This window comes from Aquarana catesbeiana, linkage group LG11 (genome assembly GCF_042186555.1).
Source record: "Aquarana catesbeiana isolate 2022-GZ linkage group LG11, ASM4218655v1, whole genome shotgun sequence".
Lineage (NCBI taxonomy): Eukaryota > Metazoa > Chordata > Amphibia > Anura > Ranidae > Aquarana > Aquarana catesbeiana.
This window is the reverse complement of record NC_133334.1, coordinates 91,858,982-91,882,151: the sequence shown is the minus strand read 5'-3', so window position 1 is coordinate 91,882,151 and position 23,170 is coordinate 91,858,982. Positions and strand designations below refer to the sequence as shown.

General features: G+C 41.1%; 1 long non-coding RNA gene across 4 annotated transcripts in view; it reads left to right on the top strand.

Annotated features, from left to right (window-relative positions):
* LOC141112198 (uncharacterized) overlaps positions 1 to 23,170 on the top strand; it is a 271,699-nt gene that overhangs the window by 41,001 nt on the left and 207,528 nt on the right. The gene's annotated exons all lie outside the window — the stretch shown is intronic.

Sequence of the window (23,170 nt, the reverse complement as noted above, 5' to 3'; positions counted from 1 at the left end):
AGACATCATGGCTCTGTCCTGAGTGGCTCTGTCACGAGTGATGCACAGTTTCACCGACGCAGTTTAACGAAAGCAGGATAACTAAAGCTGCATGAACAACAACAAGAACTCTGCTCCACTCTGCAAGACAGCAAGCAAACCAGCTTTGACATTTATTTTATATTAAGTTAGTTTACCACTCTCTATCCACTAACATGCTCCTTATTCTCTTCCTTCTCACATTGGTGTCTTCTATCCTCAAATTATCCTTACTCTACCCCTCCTCTCTTCCCTGCAGCATGCACATATCACCCTCACTCCTACCCTCTCCCTACTATGGCACCCATCATCTCCTGCATTTGCTGCACCCACATGCTGACATAAATACCAGGGCCACTAGACACGTGTGCTCATGCACATCCCACTCCTACCTTGCCTTCCTCGCCCTCCTCCTTCTCCTAGTCTCAGGTGACATTTCTCCTAATCCTGGTCCGCCATTTTCCAAATGCAAGCCACATATCCAATACCCCTTCCCCTCTGGCAACCACCGCAATCCACTCAGTTTAATTTCTATCCCCCTGCTTCCTCAAAGCACCCCACCAATCTCATGCGCCCTTTGGAACGCCCGCTCCATCTGTACATGACCTCTTCATCTCTCATGGCTTGAACATACTCACCATAACAGAAACATGGCTTCAAAATTTTGACTCAGCTTCTCCTGCTGCCCTCTCCCATGGTGGTCTCCATTGGACTCACTCCCCCAGACCCAACAGACAGAAAGGAGGTGGAGTTGGCTTCCTTCTATCCCCACAAAGCACCTTCCAAGTCCTTCCTGTCCCTCCCTATCCCTCTCTTCTTTCGAGATGCACTCTATTCGTCTGTTTTCTCCCATTTCTCTGAGGATTGCAGCAATTTATAGGCCTCCAGGACCGGTATCGTGCTTTCTTGATGACTTTGCTGCCTGGCTACCCTACTTTCTCTCCTCTGAAATACCCACCATTATTCTTGGTGACTATAACATTCCTGTCAATGTTAACAGCCCAACTACAGCTAAACTTCTCGACTTAACCTCATCTTTTGACCTAACCCAATGGATACATACTTCCATTCACTCCAATGGTAATACCCTTGACCTTGTATTCTCCCATCTCTGCAACCCTGGCAACCTCACCAACACCCCCTTTCCTCTCTCTGATCACAACCTCATTACTTTCACTGTATGCTTCCCTCCAACCACCCATCCCTCCAAGCAGCAAACAATTACTTGTAGAAACCTTCGTCACTTTAACCCTTCTCTTCTCTATTCTGCTACTGACCACCTATATGACATAATCTCTCCCCTGTCCTGTCCTGACCTGGCCACCTCTGTCTACAACAGTTCACTCTCATCATCACTAGATGCACTTGCTCCTCTAACCACACGCAGAATCAGGCCCCCGACCGTTACAACCCTGGCAAACTGACAACACTATGAATCTCAAGAGACATTGCCGTGCTCTTGAATGACTGTGGCGTAAAACCAAATGCCTGCAAGACTTCACCCTATATAAATCTGCCCTTCTAAAATACAATTCATGCCTCCATGCTGCCAAACAAGCCTACTTTGTCTCTATTATTAATTCCTTGTCATCCAGTCCCCATCGGCTCTTCTCAACCTTTAACTCTCTGCTTCGTCCCCCACCCCCTCTACCCATTAACTCACTCACTGCCCAAGAGATTGCCAATCACTTCAAAGACAAGATCGATGCAATTCGTGAGGACATCTCCACTGTGCATACGTCTTCCCCAACCAAGATACCTTGCCTAGCAGCACATTCAACACTCTCCTCTTTTGAATTGGCTACTACTGAAGAGGTTACAAAAATTTTCTCGGATGCCCACCTAACCAATTGTCCCTTGGATCCTGTTTCCTCACAACTACTACGGTCACCCTCTTCTTCTATCCTATGCTCCCTCACGCACATCTTCAATCTCTCCCTCTCTAGTGGCATCTTCCCCTCCCCTCTAAAACATGCGCAGATCACTCCCATTCTTAAAAAGCCCTCACTGGACCCTACCGACCTCAACAACTTAAAACCCATCTCATTGCTCCTATTCACCTCTAAACTTCTAGAACGCTTAGTCTACAACCGTCTTAGCTCCTACCTCAATGAAAATAACCTTCTTGACCCCTTACAGTCTGGCTTTTGCTCGCAGCACTCCAAGGAAACTGCCTTACAAAAACTCACTAACAATTTACTAACTGTTATACCCAACAGCCAGTACTCCATACTCCTACTACTTGCCCTCTCTGCGGCCTTTGATACTGTTGACCACCCGCTCCTTCTCAATAAACTACATTCCCTTGGCCTCCGAGATTCTGCTCTATCCTGGTTCTCTGCCTATTTATCACAGCGCTCCTTCAGTGTCACCTACAACTCTGTCTCCTCCTCTCCATTGCCCTTCTCTGTGGGGGTCCCCCAAGGCTCAGTTCTTGGACCCCTTCTCTTCTCTATCTACACCTCCTCCCTTGGTCACTTAATAACTGCCCACGGCTTCCAATACCACTTATACGCTGATGACACCCAAATCTATCTGTCTACTCCTCACCTCACTCCTTCAGTCTCCTCTCGCATTACTAACTTACTAACTGACATATCAGCATGGATGTCGCACCACTTCCTTAAACAAAATCTCTCTAAAACTGAGCTATTAATATTCCCCCCCACTCGTGCCCCCCTCCATGACTTTTCTATCAAAATCAACAGTGCAACCATCAGTCCCTCCCCTCGCGCCAGGGTACTAGGTGTATTCCTAGACTCTGACTTGTCATTTCAGCCTCAAATCCAATCGTTGTCAAAAGTTTGTAGAATTCACCTCCATAACATCTCTAAAATTCGCCCCTTTTTAACAAATGAAACCAGCAAGCTCCTCATTCACTCCCTTGTTATCTCTCGCCTTGACTATTGTAACTCCCTTCTCATTGGCTTACCTCTCCATAGGATATCCCCTCTTCAGTCTATCATGAATGCTGCTGCCAGACTTATCCACCTTACCAACCGCTCAGTGTCTGCCAACCCTCTACTCCAATCCCTACACTGGCTCCCAATCACCCAGCGAATTAAATTCAAAATACTAACCACAACATACAAAGTCATTCACAACTCTGCCCCGAGCTACATCACTAATCTTGTCTCCAATTATCACCCAAATCGACCTCTCCGCTCTTCTCAAGACCTCCTGCTTTCAAGCTCTCTCATCTCCTCCTCCCATGCTCGTCTCCAGGATTTCTCCAGAGCCTCTCCCATCCTCTGGAACTCGCTACCTCCATCTATCCAGCTATCCCCTACTCTTGCTACCTTCAGGCGATCCCTGAAAACTCATCTCTTCAGGAAAGCCTATCACGTCTCCAACTAATCTACCACTTCCACCAGCTCATTCCCCACAGTTACAACCTTTTGTACCACCTGCCCCACCCTATTAGATTGTAAGCTCTTCTGAGAAGGGCCCTCTTAATCCTCTTGTATTTTATTGTATTATAACTGCATTGTCTCCCTTTTATATTGTAAAGCGCTGCGTAAACTGTTGGCGCTATATAAATCCTGTATAATAATAATAATAATAATAATCTGCCATCACGGGATATCAATGTACGTGTTCTGTGGGTGCAACCCCTTCCTCGCAACTCAAGTAGCTGAGAGGAAGGGGTTGTACCCCCGAAACACGTCCATTGATCTCTCATGATGGGAGCTAGCACATGTTGACCTTAGCCATGGGATCAGGAGGGAAATCCCCATTTTGACTCTCAATTTGTGTGCATCTTCAAAATTTGTCTTTCACAGGGGTGACATCACCCCATCTGATGAAGGCAAGACACAGTTTGGACATACTAATGTCTGATATTGCCTTCAATTTATCAAAGTTGAACTTTGTAAGTTCCTGAGTTGTGTATTGTTTTATGGTTTTAACAACATGCCTGTTTACCACAAAAAAGGATATTTCTAACGTCTAAAAAAAAAAAAAAGATTTCTTCTAAAAATATGTTGGTTTGTTCAAAAACCCTTTTCTAAACGCACATGTGAATGTGCACAGAGTAAAAATTTTACTCAACAATGTGTAGCTTCTTCTTTCAATGCTCAATAGCAGTTTTTGGAGTAAGTTGGTGTTTACAGTGGCAATGGGGGTTATTTACTAAAGGAAAATCCAATTTGCACTACAAGTGCTCTTTCAGTGCAGTTTCAAGTGCACTTTTCCTTTAGTAAATAACACCCACAGTGCTTTATAATTTGCAACAATCAGGCCATTTTCGTCACTTCAAAAAATTAATTCTTGGTGCTGAAAATGATGAATATTTTTAGCATTAACCACTTCAGCACCGGAAGGATTTACCTCCTTCCTGACCAGAGCACTTTTTACAATTTGGCACTGCGTCGCTTTAACTGCTAATTGCGCGGTCATGCAATGCTGTACCCAAACGAAATTTGCGTCCTTTTCTTCCCACAAATAGAGCTTTCTTTTGATGGTATTTGATCGCCTCTGCCATTTTTATTTTTTGCACTATAAACGGAAAAAGACCGAAAATTTAGAAAAAAAAAATATATTTTCTACTTTTTGTTATAAAAAAAATCCAATAAACTCATTTTTAGTCATACATTTAGGCCAAAATGTATTTGGCCACATGTCTTTGGTAAAAAAAATGTCAATAAGTGTATATTTATTGGTTTGCGCAAAAGTTATAGCGCCTACAAACTAGGGTACATTTTCTGGAATTTACATAGGCTTTAATTTATGTCATTTCTTAAGGTGCTAAAATGGCAGGGCAGTACAAAACCCACCAAATGACCCCATTTTGGAAAGTAGACACCCCAAGGAAATTGCTGAGAGGCATGTTGAGCCCATTGAATATTATTTTTTTTTGTCCCAAGTGATTGAATAATGACAAAAAAAAAAAAAAATTTACAAAAAGTTGTCACTAAATGATATATTGCTCACACAGGCCACGGGCATATGTGGAATTGCACCCCAAAATACATTCAGCTGCTTTTCCTGAGTACAGGGATACCACATGTGTGGGACTTTTTGGGAGCCTAGCCGCGAACGGGGCCCCGAAATCCAATCACCGCCTTCAGGATTTCTAAGGGCGTAAATTTTTGATTTCACTCCTCACTACCTATCACAGTTTTGAGGGCCATAAAATGCCCAGATGGCACAACCCCCCCCCCCTCCAAATGACCTCATTTTGGAAATTAGACACCCCAAGCTATTTTCTGAGAGGCATGTTGAGTCCATGGAATATTTTATATTTTGACACAAGTTGCGGGAAAGTGACACTTTTTTTTTTTTTTTTTGCACAAAGTTGTCACTAAATGATATATTGCTCACACAGGCCATGGGCATATGTGGAATTGCACCCCAAAATACATTTAGCTGCTTCTCCTGAGTACGGGGATACCACATGTGTGGGACTTTTTGGGAGCCTAGCCGCGTACGGGGCTCCGAAAACCAATCACCGCCTTCAGGATTTCTAAGGGCATAAATTTTTGATTTCACTCTTCACTGCCTATCACAGTTTCGGAGGTCATGGAATGCCCAGATGGCACAAACCCCCCCAAATGACCCCATTTTGGAAAGTAGACACCCCAAGCTATTTGCTGAAAGGCATTGTGAGTATTTTGCAGCTCTCATTTGTTTTTGAAAATGAAGAAAGGCAAGAAAAAATTTTTTTTTTTCTTTTGAATTTTCAAAACTTGGTGACAAAAAGTGAGGTCTGCAAAATACTCACTATACCTCTCAGCAAATAGCTTGGGGTTTCTACTTTCCAAAATAGGGTCATATGGTGGGGTTTTGTGCCACCTGGGCATTCCATGTCCTCTGAAACTGTGATAGGCAGTGAAGAGTGAAATCAAAAATTTACGCCCTTAGAAAGCCTGAAGGCAGTGCTTGGTTTTCGGGGTCCCGTACGCGGCTAGGCTCCTAAAAAGTCTCACACATGCGGTATCCCCATACTCAGGAGAAGCAACAGAATGTACTTTGGGGTGTAATGTCACATATTCCCATGGCATGTTTGACCAATATATCATTTAGTGACAACTTTGTGCAAAAAAAAAAAAATTTGTCTTTTTCCCGCAACTTGTGTCACAATATAAAATATTCCATGGACTCGACATGCCTCTCAGCAAATAGCTAGGGGTGTCTACTTTCCAAAATGGGGTCATTTGGGGGGGTTTTGAACTGTCCTGGCATTTTATGCACAACATTTAGAAGTTTATGTCACACATCACTCACTCTTCTAACCACTTGAAGACAAAGCCCTTTCTGACACTTTTTGTTTACATGAAAAAATTATTATTTTTTGCAAGAAAATTACTTTGGGGGGGCAGGAGGCAGAGCCTAGCGGAGCAGACATGCATTGTTAGAGCTCCACACCGCTGAGGAGAGAAGAGAAGGACAAAGCGGAGCCTGCAGGCTCAAAAGGTATCCATTTGAACCTTTTTGCCCCAGGGAACAAACTGTGAAAGTTTGGGCAGGAAATATGGTACTGGGAGGAAACCGTGGCAGAAATAAAAATCACCTCACAAAGAGCTCACAGGCACTCACTGCAGCTGAAGCAGCTCCAGTCACCTCACAAGATACAGCATCAGGGCGCTCTCACAGACAGAAAATGTCACAGCAAGACTCTCCATTTGAGTCAGATACAGAACAAATCCTCTCACAAACTTCTCCACAAGCCTCCTCAGCATCCCCAGTAATATTATTACAATTTGAAAAGATGCTTCATAAGGCTTTAAAATAAACCTCAGACCAAATAACAAAAAGCCTAACCAAAGAAATAAGAGAGCTGGGAAACCGCACCGCAGCCTTAGAAATAAAAATGGATGAAATTGAAATTACAACCCAAGAAAATATAACAGAATTGGAACAATTAAAAAAAGAGAATTTAATACATCAAACTAAGCTCGAAGATTACGAAAATAGAGCCAGACGTTCAAACTTGCGCATAAGGGGAATACCTGAAACTGTGACAGACCTGCAATCTACTATTACTGCTCTATTACAAGAACTAAAGCCAGATATCCCTATTGAACGTTTAGAACTGGACAGAGTACACAGAGCCCTCACAGCCAAAAAGAAAGATGGACCCCCACGTGATATAATCACAAAATTTCATTATTACAGAACGAAAGAACAAATACTAATTGCTGCAAGAGAAAAAAAGGAACTTAATTTTCAAGGACACAATTATCAAATTTTTGCTGACCTATCCCAACTTACTATTACTAAAAGACGATCCATGAAACCCCAACTAATGGAACTGCAACGCCACAACATTATGTATCAATGGGGCTTCCCCTTTTCAGTCAGATTTAACTACCAAGGTACAATTTACAGAAGCAGATCAGCAGATGAACTACAACAAACCCTTTTAAAATTAAATCTGACAGAACCCACAAGCAGCAACACTCCCACACGCAGAAGAATGGCATCATCTTCACCTTCAGGCAGCACCCAGAAAATTTCAGAACAAAATGGGAATCATCATTCTCACAAAAGAGGCCGTTATGCCACATCATCCATGGACCAAGAAGATTCAATGGACTGACATCCTAATTCCTGATATCTCTTCATTTATTATACTAAGAGATGGTTCTCTATAAAAAACCTATATTTATAACTGAATGTAACTGCATTCTGATAGTCACACACTGTGTGGGATCATGTTACATTCCAGTTATATTTCTTATTACTTCTGATTCATATAGCCTTAGAATATATAAGTGAAATAAGGAAATTCTTGTTCAGTTATATATTATCAGGTAATAACAATAGATTTATTACTTTTTAGGACAAATATGTTCAATAATCCAGAAGTAATGGAAGCTTTTTCTTTCTTTTCTTAAAACAAATATATTATTACCTAACTAGTTCCTAGAATTATGTTTTTGTTTATTCTAATCTGAAGCAATACAACCTCAGTTTTATGAGTTAACATATCTAAACAGTTACATATGAATAAAATATGTAATTGTTTACTCTAAAAGGGTTAAAATCCCAAAATAATTCAAACTATCTTCATCAATACCAAAGTTATTAACAGTACCTTTCTAACTTAATTATTTAGCCTAGGGCAAGACTAACCATATACAACCACCCTGGAATAAATAATTTCAACAAAAACTATATTCTGCACTCCAATTAATGAAACATCATTTTGATGTCTTTTGACATAGCACTTCTCTCCTGTAAGCGGAAGATCCGTGTACCCCCATTAGCCCTCCTCATTCTCCCAACCATATTATGTGGGAGTGTGACGAAGGCACTTATTCCCCTGAGAGAGATATTTATTCTCTTTCACGGGTAAATTGTGATTACTTGCAAAAAATAATTTATACAATGTATCATCTAATCTCATATGTTTTTTGTTTACTCTTTACTCCAGAATTCACTGGTTTCTTTTCTATCTATTCATCTCTTCAGTCCACACAGGTTGATCTGCGCAGTCAGCTCTGCATAACAAAAAGCAAGTCAAAACTATTTGATCTATTGCCATGGCACCACTGAATATACTTTCCCTGAATGTTCAGGGAATAAATGTCCCTCAAAAAAGGACCAAAGCCTTCCGTACTTTCCATAACAAGAAGGCTCACATAGTATGCCTCCAAGAAACACACTTCACCAAAGATTCTACTCCAAAATATATTTCTCCTTTTTATCAACAAATTTACACGGCTTCTGCCTGTACCAAGCAAAGGGGAACTCTAATTGCATTTCACCGATCCACACCATTCACCTTATCATCAGAAATTAAAGACCCAGAAGGTAGATACCTGATACTCATGGGTTATATAATGGATACAGCAATCACGGTGATTTCCTACTACGCTCCTAACAACCAACCTACACCATTCCTCTCACATATATTACAAGTGATTAATACACACAAAATAGGAACAGTGATAATGTGTGGGGATTCGAACCAGGTCCTCCTCCCATTTCTAGATAAATCACCTTTTACACCATCCAAAATAACCTCTAGATTACCTTTTTCTCAACTTCTTTCCAAATACAATCTGGTAGATTCGTGGAGAGAAAGTAACCCAATGAAAAAGAAATTCACTTATTTCTCGCACCCTCATCAAACCTTCACCAGAATAGATCATATTTTTCTAACAATAGGAATGATACCAGAAATTATTGCATCAGATATAATTCCGATTCCGTGGTCTGACCATAATGCAGTATACACTACTATAGCCTCAGCCATACCAAAAGCGCATGACCCAACGTGGTACTTACCGGACATAATGCTCAAACACCCACTACATCAGATGGCCATTGAACAAGCTTTAAAGGAATACATATCAATTAATAATACAACAGACATCTCCCCAATAACACTGTGGGAAGCTCATAAGCCTGTCTTGCGTGGTACAATACAAAGACAAATGGCACTATTTAAACGGGAACGCAAAAATCTAGCAAAAAAACTAGAACTCAATTTTAATGCAGCCTACATATCATTTCAAGATAATCTATCTCAGAGTACAAAATCTCATCTAGAAAAATCTAGATTTGAATACGATCTATTTCTCACTGAGTCAGTTGATAAATCCCTCAAACGCTCCAAACACAATTTCTACATGAATACAAACAAACCAGGTACATATTTGGCTCGGGCATTAAATTCAACTAACAAATCTTTCAAACCAATACGTTTGAAATTATCAAAAAATGTTTACACTTGTAATCCAGTTAAAATAGTCCATAAATTTCACTCACATCTCGCAACTTTATACAAGACAAACAATGAATTTAATCCTACAGAGGCTGAATCCTTCTTCTCAAAAATAACCTTACCTGAGTTATCTCAGAATCAAAAAAGCAGTTTGGATGAGCCTATAACTATAGATGAAGTTGCTAACGCCATAAAAGACCTAAAACTTAACAAAAGACCAGGCCCAGACGGCTACTCGGCTTTATACTATAAAACATTCTCAGAAATACTCTCTCCCATTCTCACTGAAACTTTTAACAAACTTCTAGATGGACATTCTTTTCGGCAAGAAACACTAATGGCAATTGTTTGTATGATCCCAAAACCCCTTTCTGATGATACTTCCTGTGTGAATTATCGGCCTATCTCTCTGTTAAACCTCGATATTAAATTATTAGCAAAAATAATAGCAAAATGCCTCAATAGCATTATAGGAAAATTAATACATAGAGATCAAGTAGGCTTCATGCCAAATAGACAGGCAGGCGATAATATACGCAGGGCAGTGTTATTGGCACATATTGCTAAAAAACGGAAAATCCCTTTATGTTTTCTATCTCTCGATATTAAGAGGGCATTTGACACAGTATCCTGGCAATATATGCAATATTCATTACAAAAATGGGGTTTTGGACCCCACTTTTTAACATGGATCAAAGCATTATATAATAAACCCAAAGCCTATATAAAATATGCTGGATACAAATCTGAAGCCTTTAATATCGAAAGAGGTACCCGACAGGGTTGCCCATCATCTCCCTTATTATTTGCACTTATACTCGAACCCATGGCCCAATACATCAGAACAAACCAAACTATAACTGGCATTGAAGTAGGAGGTATCACACACAAATTATGTATATTTGCAGACGATATATTACTTTTTCTATCATCACCACAGGTCTCTGGTCCTAACTTAATACCAGCTCTTGATGGATTTGCAGCCCTATCCGGCCTTATGATTAATCCTAAGAAATGCCTAGTGCTTAATATTTCACTCACAAACTTGGAATTGATCCCGGCTAGGGCTGCACTCCCATTCACATGGGCAGAAAAATCAATCCCATATCTTGGAATTCATTTAACAGCATCTCATTCTGACTTATTCTCAACCAATTATCCTCCTGTATTAAGACAGATCACAAATCTAATAAAACAATGGTCGCAACTTCCTTTATCCTGGATAGGGAAGATTAATGCAATCAAAATGACTATTCTACCCAAATTGCTTTATCTATTCAGAGTCCTCCCTATTCCAATTCCTTCCTATTTTTTGAGAATAGTACAAAAAAGAGCAACTTCGTTTATATGGGGCTCTTCTAAACCACGTATACCTATACACACACTACATCTTCCCAAAAATAAAGGAGGCCTGGGATACCCTAATTTTACTAACTACTACAGAGCAGCACATTTGGCCAGTCTGTCCAAATACCATGCAAAACAGGAAATCCCATTATGGGTATTTATAGAGGCTTCAGAAAATGACCCTCTATTAATATCAAATTTATTATGGCTTGATCCTAAAGACCGCTTTAAAATTCATAATCCCATAACTAAACACTTCTTATCTCTCTGGGATAAACTAAAAACCAAATATCAGTTACAATCTCCACACAATCCTCTCCTTTCTTTTATCAGAAATCCTGCCTTTTATCCGGCATGGATCTACCCAAATTCTTTTAAAGCTTGGACAACATCAGGCATTCAGACACTAAATGACTTCATAGCATCTAAATCATTCCTTTCATTCCCATCGCTTAGAGAAAAATATGATCTACCAAACTCTGAGATATTTAGATATCTCCAAATCAAAAATTTCTATACACCATTCCTAAAGGGGGATACACCATTATCCCAATTATCCATTTTTGAATCAATCTGTACAAAAGATCCATTTGCTAAAGGTACAATTTCATCACTTTATAATCAATTATATGGAGTAGCAAATCTTAATAGACCCTCTTACGTTCAGAGGTGGGAGGAGGACCTGGGACGAACATTAGAAGACACGGACTGGTCTAACATATGGCTCACATCTAAGTCATCTTCACCCAACATCTTAGCACTGGAGACAAATTATAAAGTCCTAACTCACTGGTACCTTGTACCCGCTAGAGTGGCAAAATATTCACCTAATACCTCAGCTCTTTGTTTTCGAGGATGCCCAGAAATAGGCACATATTTACACATATGGTGGACGTGCCCAGTAATCCAAACCTTCTGGAAGGAAGTCTTCGTGATTGCATCTAAAATATTTAAAAAAATAATACAACCAGATCCATATTTAACTTCTAAAACCGGAATGGTTAACACTCTCTCAATTCAAACTTATGATCCAACTAATAACGGCTGCAAAACAAACAGTGGCCAAGGCATGGAAATCTCCTACATTGGTACTAGCAGAAACAATTCACAGAATGAATAATACAATGTCCCATGCTAAGATGGTAGCCATCGATCAAAATCAAATTCCAAAATTTGAAAAACTTTGGCATCCTTGGATAAAACAACAGTTCCTGTCAAACTTCAATGACTCTGTCCTGTTGCCATGGTAACAGATTAAATGACTTACAGAGACACCCATTCTAAGGCTTCAAAGAGAACTAAAAAGAATAATAAACTGACGAGCGGGACAACCTTGTGGACCATACCTCTACCTTTCAACCCTTTTTCTTCTTTCTCTTTCCTTTTCTCCACCTTACGATTAAAGCTCATTATCAGAATTTATTTGACCTATATACACTCTACTTGTAAACAATATGTATAGTAGGTATAAATCATTTAAATACCTACAAAAGTAACTAAGGAAATGATATATATATCTTTAATTTAGGTTTACGTGAACCCAATGTTTAATATTTGAAATTTCATGATATTTACCTATATAAACCCTACTGTAAAACAATGAGCTTACTTTATAGATCCTTGTAAACTTACTTTATGTATCTTTATAACATTGTATACTCAATAAACTTCTTTTGACAAGGAAAATTACTTTGAACCCCCAAACATTATATATTTTTTTAAAGCAAATGCCCTACAGATTAAAATGGTGGGTGTTTCATTTTTTTTTTTCACACGGTATTTGCGCAGCGATTTTTCAAACACATTTTTTGGGGAAAAAAACACACTTTTTTCAATTTTAATGCACTAAAACACACTATATTGCCCAAATGTTTGATGAAATAAAAAAGATGATCTTAGGCCGAGTACATGGATACCAAACATGACATGCTTTAAAATTGCGCACAAACGTGCAGTGGCGACAAACTAAATACATTTTTAAAAGCCTTTAAAAGCCTTTACAGGTTATCACTTTAGATTTACAGAGGAGGTCTACTGCTAAAATTACTGCCCTCGATCTGACCTTCGCAGTGATAGCTCACATGCATGGTGCAATTGCTGTTTACATTTGACGCCAGACCGACGCTTGCGTTCACCTTTGCGCGAGAGCAGGGGGGGACAGGGGTGCTTTTTTTTTTTTTTTTCTTTATTATTTTTTTGCTTTTTTATCTTATTTTTAAACTGTTCCTTTCATTTTTTTTTTTTTATCATTTTTATTGTTATCTCAGGGAATGTAAATATCCCCTATGATAGCAATAGGTAGTGACAGGTACTCTTTTTTGAAAAAATTGGGGTCTATTAGACCCTAGATCTCTGCTCAGAGCATCTGACCACACCAAGATCGGTGTGATAAAATGCTTTCCCAATTTCCCAATGGCGCTGTTTACATCCGCCGAAATCTAAGTCAATAAATGCTCGTAGCTTCCGGTTTCTTAGGCCATAGAGATGTTTGGAGCCACTCTGGTCTCTGATCAGCTCTATGGCCAGCTGGCTGAATCATCGGCTGCATTCTCAGGTTCCCTGTTGGGACAGGAGAGCCAGAGAAAAACATGGAAGACGGTGAGGGGGCATTCCCTCCCACTGCTTGTAAAAGCATTCTAGAGGCTAATTAGCGCTAGGATTGCTTTTACATAAAAGCCGACCACTGGCTGAAAAGAATGATACCAAGATGATACCTAAACCTGCAGGCATTCATTCTGGTATAACCAGTACGTTGCTGGTCCTTGTTGGGCATATATTGTAATCTTTTTTTTTTCATGCAGCCTGTGGGCTGAACGAAAAAAGAAATTGATCGGTGGGGATGTCCACCATTAGAATACCTCCCTTCATCTACCCATTTCTAATGATGGGCATATATGCACCGTTTATATATGCCGAAGCATGGGGGCATCCTCCTGCAAAAGTTAGGAGCAAATCGCTCCTCCGCCCCTGCTGCCCCCATGCTTCGGCATATATCACCTCCACTGGAGTCACGGCTTTATATATCATGGGAGCAAACGCTGTTGCTGTCAAGACACAACATCTTTTTTGGGGGGGTTCGTTGGGTAGGGGTACTCGGGAGGACATAAAGAAAATGCCTCTCATGCAGCCGACTGCATTTGGTTGGGGATGTGAATGGGGGAATTACGGGCGCTGCAGAAGCGGTGGGTTTCCAATTAGGATTGGCGAATGCAGCAGGAAGGGCATTATGGGCACGACGGGCCTGTGTTTGTCTTCTTCTTGGTGGCAGCGGGACACTACTTGTGCTTGCCACCTCACCAGCTTGAACTGCACTTATGGGACTCGCCACGTCACCAAGTGTCACTGCAGTGCTGGTTTGACTACGACTGGGGTGTACTAGGCCGCTGGTGCTTGCCAGTTCACCAAAACGCTACCAAAAAAACTGTTAGCGATCGCAGGGATCAGGCCTGATTTTGCGAATGCTGCAGTTATGCGTTTAGTGTTTTGTAAGTGACAGTGATCGATCGATACTGCACTTGGGTGGGTTGGGCTGGGCCAGGCGGAGGGGCAAAACGCAGGTGCTAGCAGGTATCTGGGCTGATCCCACTAACACTGCGTTTTTGGGAACCCTAAACTGCTGGGGACGCTAGTATAGATCTGATCGGATCAGATATTGATCCGTTCAGGTACTATACCACTAAGGGAGGTGTACGGGGCGTGCGTGGGTGTTAGCACTACTGGCACTAACCTGACGCTGCCTGGGGCTGGTGCTTGCCAGTTCACCAAAACGCTACCAAAAAAACTGTTAGCGATCGCAGGGATCAGGCCTGACTCTGCGAATGTTGCAGTTATGCGTTTAGTGTTTTGTAAGTGACAGTGATCGATACTGCACTTGGGTGGGCTGGGCTGGGCTGGGCTGGGCCGGGCGGAGGGGCAAAATGCAGGTGCTAGCAGGTATCTGGGCTGATCCTGCTAACCCTGTGTTTTTGGGAACCCTAAACTGCTGGGGACGCTAGTATAGATCTGATCGGATCAGATATCGATCTGTTCAGATACTATACCACTAAGGGAGGTGTATGGTGCGTGCGTTGGTGTTAGCGGTACTGGCGCTAACCTGATGCTGCCTGGGGCGATGCAGACCCTATCTGACCCTAAAACCTAAGTTATATCACCTCCGGGTGATCAGGGGGCTAAACCTTTGTTCAATAATAAACGGCGGGTGCCCTGACACTATAAAAAATAAACTAACTAACCAGCGTCACCCGTAACAGTTATATGGTGATCACTGGTGAAAGGGTTAACTAGGGGGCAATCAGGGGGTTAAAGCATTTATTAGATAGTATATGGGGGTCCCTGATGCTATAAAACCCTGACAACGAACCTAAATATATATCTCCCTAACTAGCGTCACCAGTGACACTAATACAGCGATCAGAAAAACGATGGCTTAGTGTCACTGGCGACGGGGGGGTGATCAAGGGGTTAAAACTTTATTAGGGGGGGTTAGGGGGGTACCCTAGACCTAAAGGGGGCCTAACACTAACTGCCCTACCACACTGTCACAAACTGACACCAATGCAGTAATCAGAAAAAAAAAACTGCTTGGTGTCAGTGTGATAGGGGAGGGGTGATTGGGGTGTACAGTATGCCTGGCATGTTCTACTGTGTGTGTAGTGTTTGTGCACTCACTCGGATGTCTTCTCTCCTCAGCGCCGGAACGGAAAATACCGAGCCAAGGAGCGATGATATCACTTCCTCTGCTTCTGTTTACTATACAGAAGCTGAGGAAGCATTTCATTCGCCAGGAGCAAACGTGAGGGGGGAGCCACGAATGAGTGGCCTCCCCCTCATCTTTGATCGCCCCTGACGAGAATCCGACCACCGCAGGCACCGTTGGGTGGTCCGATCGGACCCCGCGTCCGTGGGCAGGCAAGGACGTACAGGTAAGTCCTTATGCCTGCCCGTGACATTCTGCCGACGTACATCGTCGTGCGGCGGTCGGCAACTGGTTAAGGCATTACATACATTAACAACAAAAACAAGGTGTGTGTGTGTAGCAGACCCACAACATAATAGTTAGCTGACGAAGAGATTGTCACCTCATGTATCAAATAAATTAAGTTTACACTATTGAAGAAAATGGCCAAAAAAAAATAAGCCCATTGGATAACCTAGGAGACAGCTAAAAAGAAACACATGCAGTAAATCAAAGGAAATATTTTTCAGTTGAAAATACAAATTTATTTAAAAAATGTTTCTTAAACATTTTCTGACATATCAATGGCCCCCCTACCCGCAAAGTACTCCATATATTTTAGACAGACCTCACGGGTGCTTTGGGGGGGCAAGCCAGGGCGGCCAGCTTCAAGCGTCGTCAGGGTTTGGTCTTGAAATGCGGCCTCAGGCCCAACTGAGGCCACATAGTTCATCGAATTTCTCCTTAAAAAGTTGTGGAGAATGCAGCATGAAAGGATTATATGGTTAAATTTATATTCCGCCATGTTGATTGGCGTAAGGAATAGGTGGAACCGGCTGGCCATTATCCCAAAAGCGTTCTACACCACTTTTCTGGCTCTGGCCAGCCAGTAGTTAAAGGTCCTCCGGGGTGAGGGTCCTCATGGCTTCAAAACGGTCGGCTGGTCAGAACGAACTACAGAATGCACTGAAAATCAGAAAGGCCTGAGAAGAGCGAGCTGAAAAATCAGAAACGAGCGGACAAGAATGCACTAAGAATCAAATACGTAATATAAAAATATGCACTGCAAACCAGATGCGAAATGACTACACGCACACCCACAAGCTCAAACTGAAGAGCAGTAACGAAATGAAAAGCACGAGGCTGAAAATCACAAATTGTCTCTCATCAAACTTTGACTAATACAAGATAAACACGAGATTAGCAGAAGGAGCTCAAAGGGCGGCACACTGGCTATTGAACTTCCTCTTTATAGTGCCGTCATACGTGTTGTACGTCAGCGCGTTCTTGACGACCGGAATTTCCGACAACATTTGTGCAACCATGTGTATGCACGTAGGCAAGTTTCAGCCAACATGCATCGGAAATAAATCCCAGGAATTTGTTGTCGGAATGCCCTAGGACGGATGTGTACACCCTGACAAATGGATGTTCAGGATGCAGTCGAGCTCCAGTGTCTATACCTAATCACTTTAGCCCTGGAAGGTTTCTCCCCCTTAATGACCAGGCCATTTTTTGCAATATGGCACTGCGTTACTAGTTTTATCTGGTTTTATCCATACATGTCCTATACTCCTGCACTGGGAATCAGTGCGATTTTTGTGAGTAACGTTATTTATTATTTATTATTTATTTCCTCGGATTAGGATATAATTTGGGACTTTGCCTCATATGTTTTATATGTATATGTTTTACATGTATTTGTTCTATTAAGCGCTGCACTGCTTTATTTTGGGTATGTACACTTAGTGCAGCAGGAGGTTTTGTGACAGAAAAAAAGATGCTACCTGTTCCCACAGTTGACTGGTACATTTTTATAAAGGTTCAAGAAGAGCTCCAGTCCTTTTTGTGCTTATTAAAAGTCAGCAGCTACAAAAACTGTAGCTGCTGACTTTAATAAACACACACCTCTAGCAATGTGCTCACCGAGCCGTCCCTTCCCAAGGGCTTCTCTCTCCCGGCTGTCGGCAGCTCAACTGGGGGCACCCGGCTGTGATATCTTGTGGCTTCACAGCCGGGTGCCCACTGCGCATGCACAAGTTACACTGTGCCTCCTGAATGGCCTGTCAGTCTTCTGGGACCAGTGACGTGTCCTGGAAGACTGCAGGGAGGGAGGGGAGAACGTCTGCTCGGATTGCCCTGTCAAAACTAGGTACCCACTCTCCTCCTAAAAACAAATGACATGCCAAATGTGGCAGGGGAGGAGTACTTAAAGTGGAACTTCCCCTTTTGGGTGAAGCTCAGCTTTAACCAAGGCAGTATTAGCAATGAATACAAAATCCCAGCAGCTGATGTCAACCATTATTTTTTGTAATTTGAATCTTGCTACCGAAACATAATTATACCATACAGCTTGCTATCCATTAGCATCTCCTGCCTCAATTACCATTGCCAGCCACCGGCCTGCTCCCTGTTACCTCTGGTCATGCTGACCACCTCTTGCCATTACTGCTGGCCTCCCATCCATTATCCTCTCATGCCACCACTGTTGGTCTGCCATACATTAACATCTTCTGCCAGCTTTACCACCTCCTTCCACCGTTTCAGGTCTGCCAGCATTATCATCTTGTGCTGCCATTACAGCTTTAGTCTATTTCTTCAACACTGTTATGCCCTGTACACACGGTCGGGCTTTGTTCGGACATTCCGACAACGAAATCCTAGGATTTTTTCCGACGGATGTTGGCTCAAACTTGTCTTGCATACACATGGTCACAAAGTTGTCGGAAAATTCGATCGTTCTAAACGCGGTGACGTAAAACACGTACGTCGGGACTATAAACGGGGCAGTGGCCAATAGCTTTCATCTCTTTATTTATTCTGAGCACGCGTGGCACTTTGTCCATCGGATTTGTGTACACACGATCGGAATTTCCGACAACGGATTTTGTTGTCGGAAAATTTTATAGCCTGCTCTCAAACTTTGTGTGTCGGAAAATCCGATGGAAAATGTGTGATGGAGCCTACACACGGTCGGAATTTCCGACAATAAGGTCCTATCACACATTTTCCGTCGGAAAATCCAACCGTGTGTACGGGGCATAAGGGTGCTACAGGGTGTAAGGGTGCCATTTCTGTAGACACTCCTCAGCCATAGAATTTGGGAATTTTTTCATGCTGGGTCATACCTGCTTCGCACCTCAAAACAGTGCATTTTGCTGATCTGCAAATGTCTCCTATTTTTCAGCCTATTCCTATGCTCCATAATTCCAGAATATTTGTGGCTATTGTCTCTGAAATAATGTATAGTAAAAAGTGATTATTAAACCTGCCTGGTCTATCCACAATATTTAAATGATTTAAATATTTTAAATAACATTTAAATATTTATTTAAATATTTAATTAACATTTAAAATAATAAATAATCCATAGTAATCTTTATTTTTGGATCAAAATTGCCTCATATTTCCCTATTCAATTGCAATTTGTGTCTCTGATATAATTCGCTGTAATTTTTTATTTATGGATCAAAAAGCCTTGTCTCTCCCTTTCCAATTTTGATCAAATAAAAAAGCTTACATAATGTGCAGCATGTCTCTATAATATTTCTGCTTTATAAATAAATAAAAAATAAAACACAATTGTTTCCAGACTGAAACAGGAGCAAGTTAGATCATTTAGAAGCCAATGTACTGTACATGTGCCTGTATGTAAGTGTGGTTTCTAATTCTTTACCACTTCAGCCCTGGACCATTTGGCTGGCAAAAGACCAGAGCACTTTTTGCGATTTGGCACTGCATCGCTTTAACTGGCAATTGCGCAGTCATGCGACGTGGCTCCCAAACAAAATTGATGCCCTTTTTTCCCACAAATAGAGCTTTCTTTTGGTGGTATTTGATCACCTCTGCGGTTTTTATTTTTTGCGCTTTAAACAAAAAAAAGAGCGACAATTTTGAAAAAAACGCATTATTTTTTACTTTTTGCTATAATAAACATCCCCCAAAAAAGAATATAAAAAAAAAAAACATTTTTTTTCCTCAGTTTAGGCCGATACGTATTCTTCTTCATATTTTTGGTAAAAAAAAAAAAAAAAAAATGCAATAAGCGTTTATTGATTGGTTTGCGCAAAAGTTATAGTGCCTACAAAATAGGGTATAGTTTTATGGCATTTTTATTATTTTTTTTTTTTTACTAGCAATGGCGATGATTTTTATTGTGACTGCAACATTATATTGGACAGATCGGACACTTTTGCGCTATTTTGGGACCATTCACATTTATACAGAGATCAGTGCGATTAAAAATGCATTGATTACTGTGTAAATGTGACTGGCAGTGAAGGGGTTAACCAGGAGGGGCACTGTAGGGGTTAAGTGTGTCCTAGGGAGTGATTCTAACTGTGGGGGGGGTGGGCTATGTGTGACACGACACTGATCACCGCTCCCGATTACAGGGAGCGGTGATCAGTGTCACTAGGCAGAATGGGGAAATGCTTGTTTACATCAGCATTTCCCCAATTCTTCCTCTCCGTGAGATGATCGCAGGTATCCCCGCGGACATCGAGTCCGCGAGACCCGTGATCACACTCACGGAGCTTGCGGCGGGTGCGCGCCCACAAGCCGTGTCTTAAAGGGCAACGTATAGGTACGTTAGTATGCCTGTACGTGCCTTCCGCCGACATATATCGGCGTAAGCCGGTCGGCAAGTGGTTAAATAAAGTGGTCGGCATATTGGCACTCTTCTTTTCTATGAGCTTATAACTTATGCTCTGGAGAAGGAAAAAGGGATATTGCAGGTGCAGTGAAAGTGCCTGGATTTCTATCCTGTATTAATCTGTTTATGATCTTCTTTTTATCATAAGTTCCAACTAGGAAGGTACAAGCATATTTGTATTCACGGTGGTGGCATGCACATATTGGGGAGTGAAAGGGCTCTACTGGCAATGGACTTATTGAACATCCTCAGTATCTAGGGATTACAGTTATTTGTGCACTTAGAAAATTGCCTTTTCGCACAGGACTTAAGCATGGATTATTCAATGTGATTCGCACATCTTGAACTTGTAGAGTGAGTGATATCACAAACTATATTGCATTCACCTGTTTGATGAATTGTTCCCTGTACTTAGCACTCTTTCACATGCCTTCACTTGTTTGAGGAATTGTTCTTTGCATGCAGCACTTTATCACATGTAATTTTCATGTATTCACATATTATGGCATGTATGATAGATAGATAGATAGATAGCTATTTAGCATTTTTTGTTATTCATAGTTTTTATGCACTAGCTCTTTGCTTCTGGGGTACAAAAAGTGATTCACCTATTATTCTATTTAGTGTTTTTGACTTAGTAATTAAACAGGGATGTCTAGAAGCTTTTTGTTGATGTTTTGAGGTAGCATGCGGATATATAGCTTTTGAATTAAATGTTTTTTCTTTGTGTTTCCTAAATAATCCAAGGTAATTTTTATTGCTGGTGTAAACATGTCTTCATCATCAAATGCAGTCCATTTCTGGTGATTCTGCCTGCGATTCCAAATTGCGAAGTGTGAATGGGTCCTTTAAGTCATGGTATCAGTATGATACTCAACTAGTATTTTCAGATGGAAAGGTCAGCAGTGGCAGCTTCCATACATTGTTAAAACAGGTTAAATTTATATTTTTTTTGCTGTACTATGTTTCTTTGGAAGATGTATTTATTATATTAATACTTGCCCTTGCTATGTCTTTTAGTATGTAAAGTACCATTGGAGATGTTGAAGTTGTATAGATTATAATAATATAAAATAACAAAAAGTACTTTGAAATAATTTATTGGGTCATCTATCGTAATGATGTTCACCTTTTTAAGAAATGCACATCAGGCAATTGGTTTAGCCTGTAATATTATCCAGACTACATTCCTAAAATTTGAAGAAAAGCTATTGTGACACAAAATGTTTGTATTATGGCTATGCACAATATCAAGGTATTTTACAGATTTTTTTAAAATTAACAATACACACATATCTAAGAGAGAGAGAAAAAAAAATCGTGATACTGTGATGTGTAAAAGTATAATATTTATGATGTGTATAAAAAACAAAATAAGCAAAAATATGATAATGAAGCGATTTTGTTTTATGGTCTTTCTTATTCTTATAAAACTGGGGTCATCGAAGTCTACCTAAAATCAGTGGAATAAAAAAATATACATGATCTCACATAATTGATATAAATCCCATAAATACCACCATAAGAGGATATTGCATTGGGGTTAATCCAATAGATTTTACATAGGTAAACTGCATGATGTTAAGCGCATGGCGATATTCATCCAACAGGTTTCCTATCCATTATTTTAAGGCTACAGATGGTACAAAATATCAAATAAATCCCATATATGCATGTGATATGTCAAATATTTCAAACATATGTATTGCAGTCAAACCTCTTATATGACGTCACACTTATATATGTTGGGCAATCATGACTCTAGTTAAAAACATAATTTTTGGAATTTTATCATATTATAATTGTATTATTTATTCTGTGTATAACAGGGGTTTGTTGAAGTTTTGAAAGGATGGGAGCACCACATCAGCTTGCACAGACTTTTTAAAAGATTTTTATTTTGTATAAACAGGGAGTGGGGTGGGGGTTGGGGGATTTGTGAGATTGTGAATTGCTCCCTCTACCGACTACCTTCATTTTATTCTGCCTTAAACTATACATACAGTATATGCAGTAGTGACCTATCTACATGGTGCTTCTTCTGTCTGTATGATTGCACAGTGTAGGGCACATCAACAGGGCCGTCTTAAAAGCATCATGGGCCCCTGGGCAAAGTAATGCTCTGGGGCCCCTACAATGGAGACAGCGCAGGTAAAACAGACATCAAGTAGGTAGGAGGCAGACAAGCGGAGCTGCCCCTTTTGGGTGGAGCTCTGCTTTACCTACATGATCATTCTGTACAGAAACAGTGGGAAAATACTACATACATAAAGTAACAAAAGCTATACTGTGCATATAATATATCTGCTAGATTGATGCCTCCCCAGCACTATGGCCCCTCTACACCCCAGATATCCCCCCAGCACTCTGACCCCTCTACACTCCAGATATCCCCCAGCACTCTGACCCTTCTACATCCCAGATATCCCCCCAGCACTCTGACCCTTCTACATCCCAGATATCCCCCCAGCACTCTGACCCCTCTACACCCCAGATATCCCCCCCCCAGCACTCTGACCCTTCTACACCCTAGATATTCCCCCCAGCACTGTTACCATATATCATAAGATATCCCATGTATTGTGACTCCACAACATCCCTGAAACCCCCTACACTGTGGACTCTCTACATCCCTGATACCGCTAGCACTATAGTTACCCAAGCTACCCCAAGCATTGCTACCCCCTATACACCCCAGATCCCCCCTCAGCATTGTTTTCCCCCCATACACCCTTGACATCCCCCAGCATCATCCATTTAGTACCCCCTTTTCCAGTGGAGATACAGTGCATGTAAACTTTTG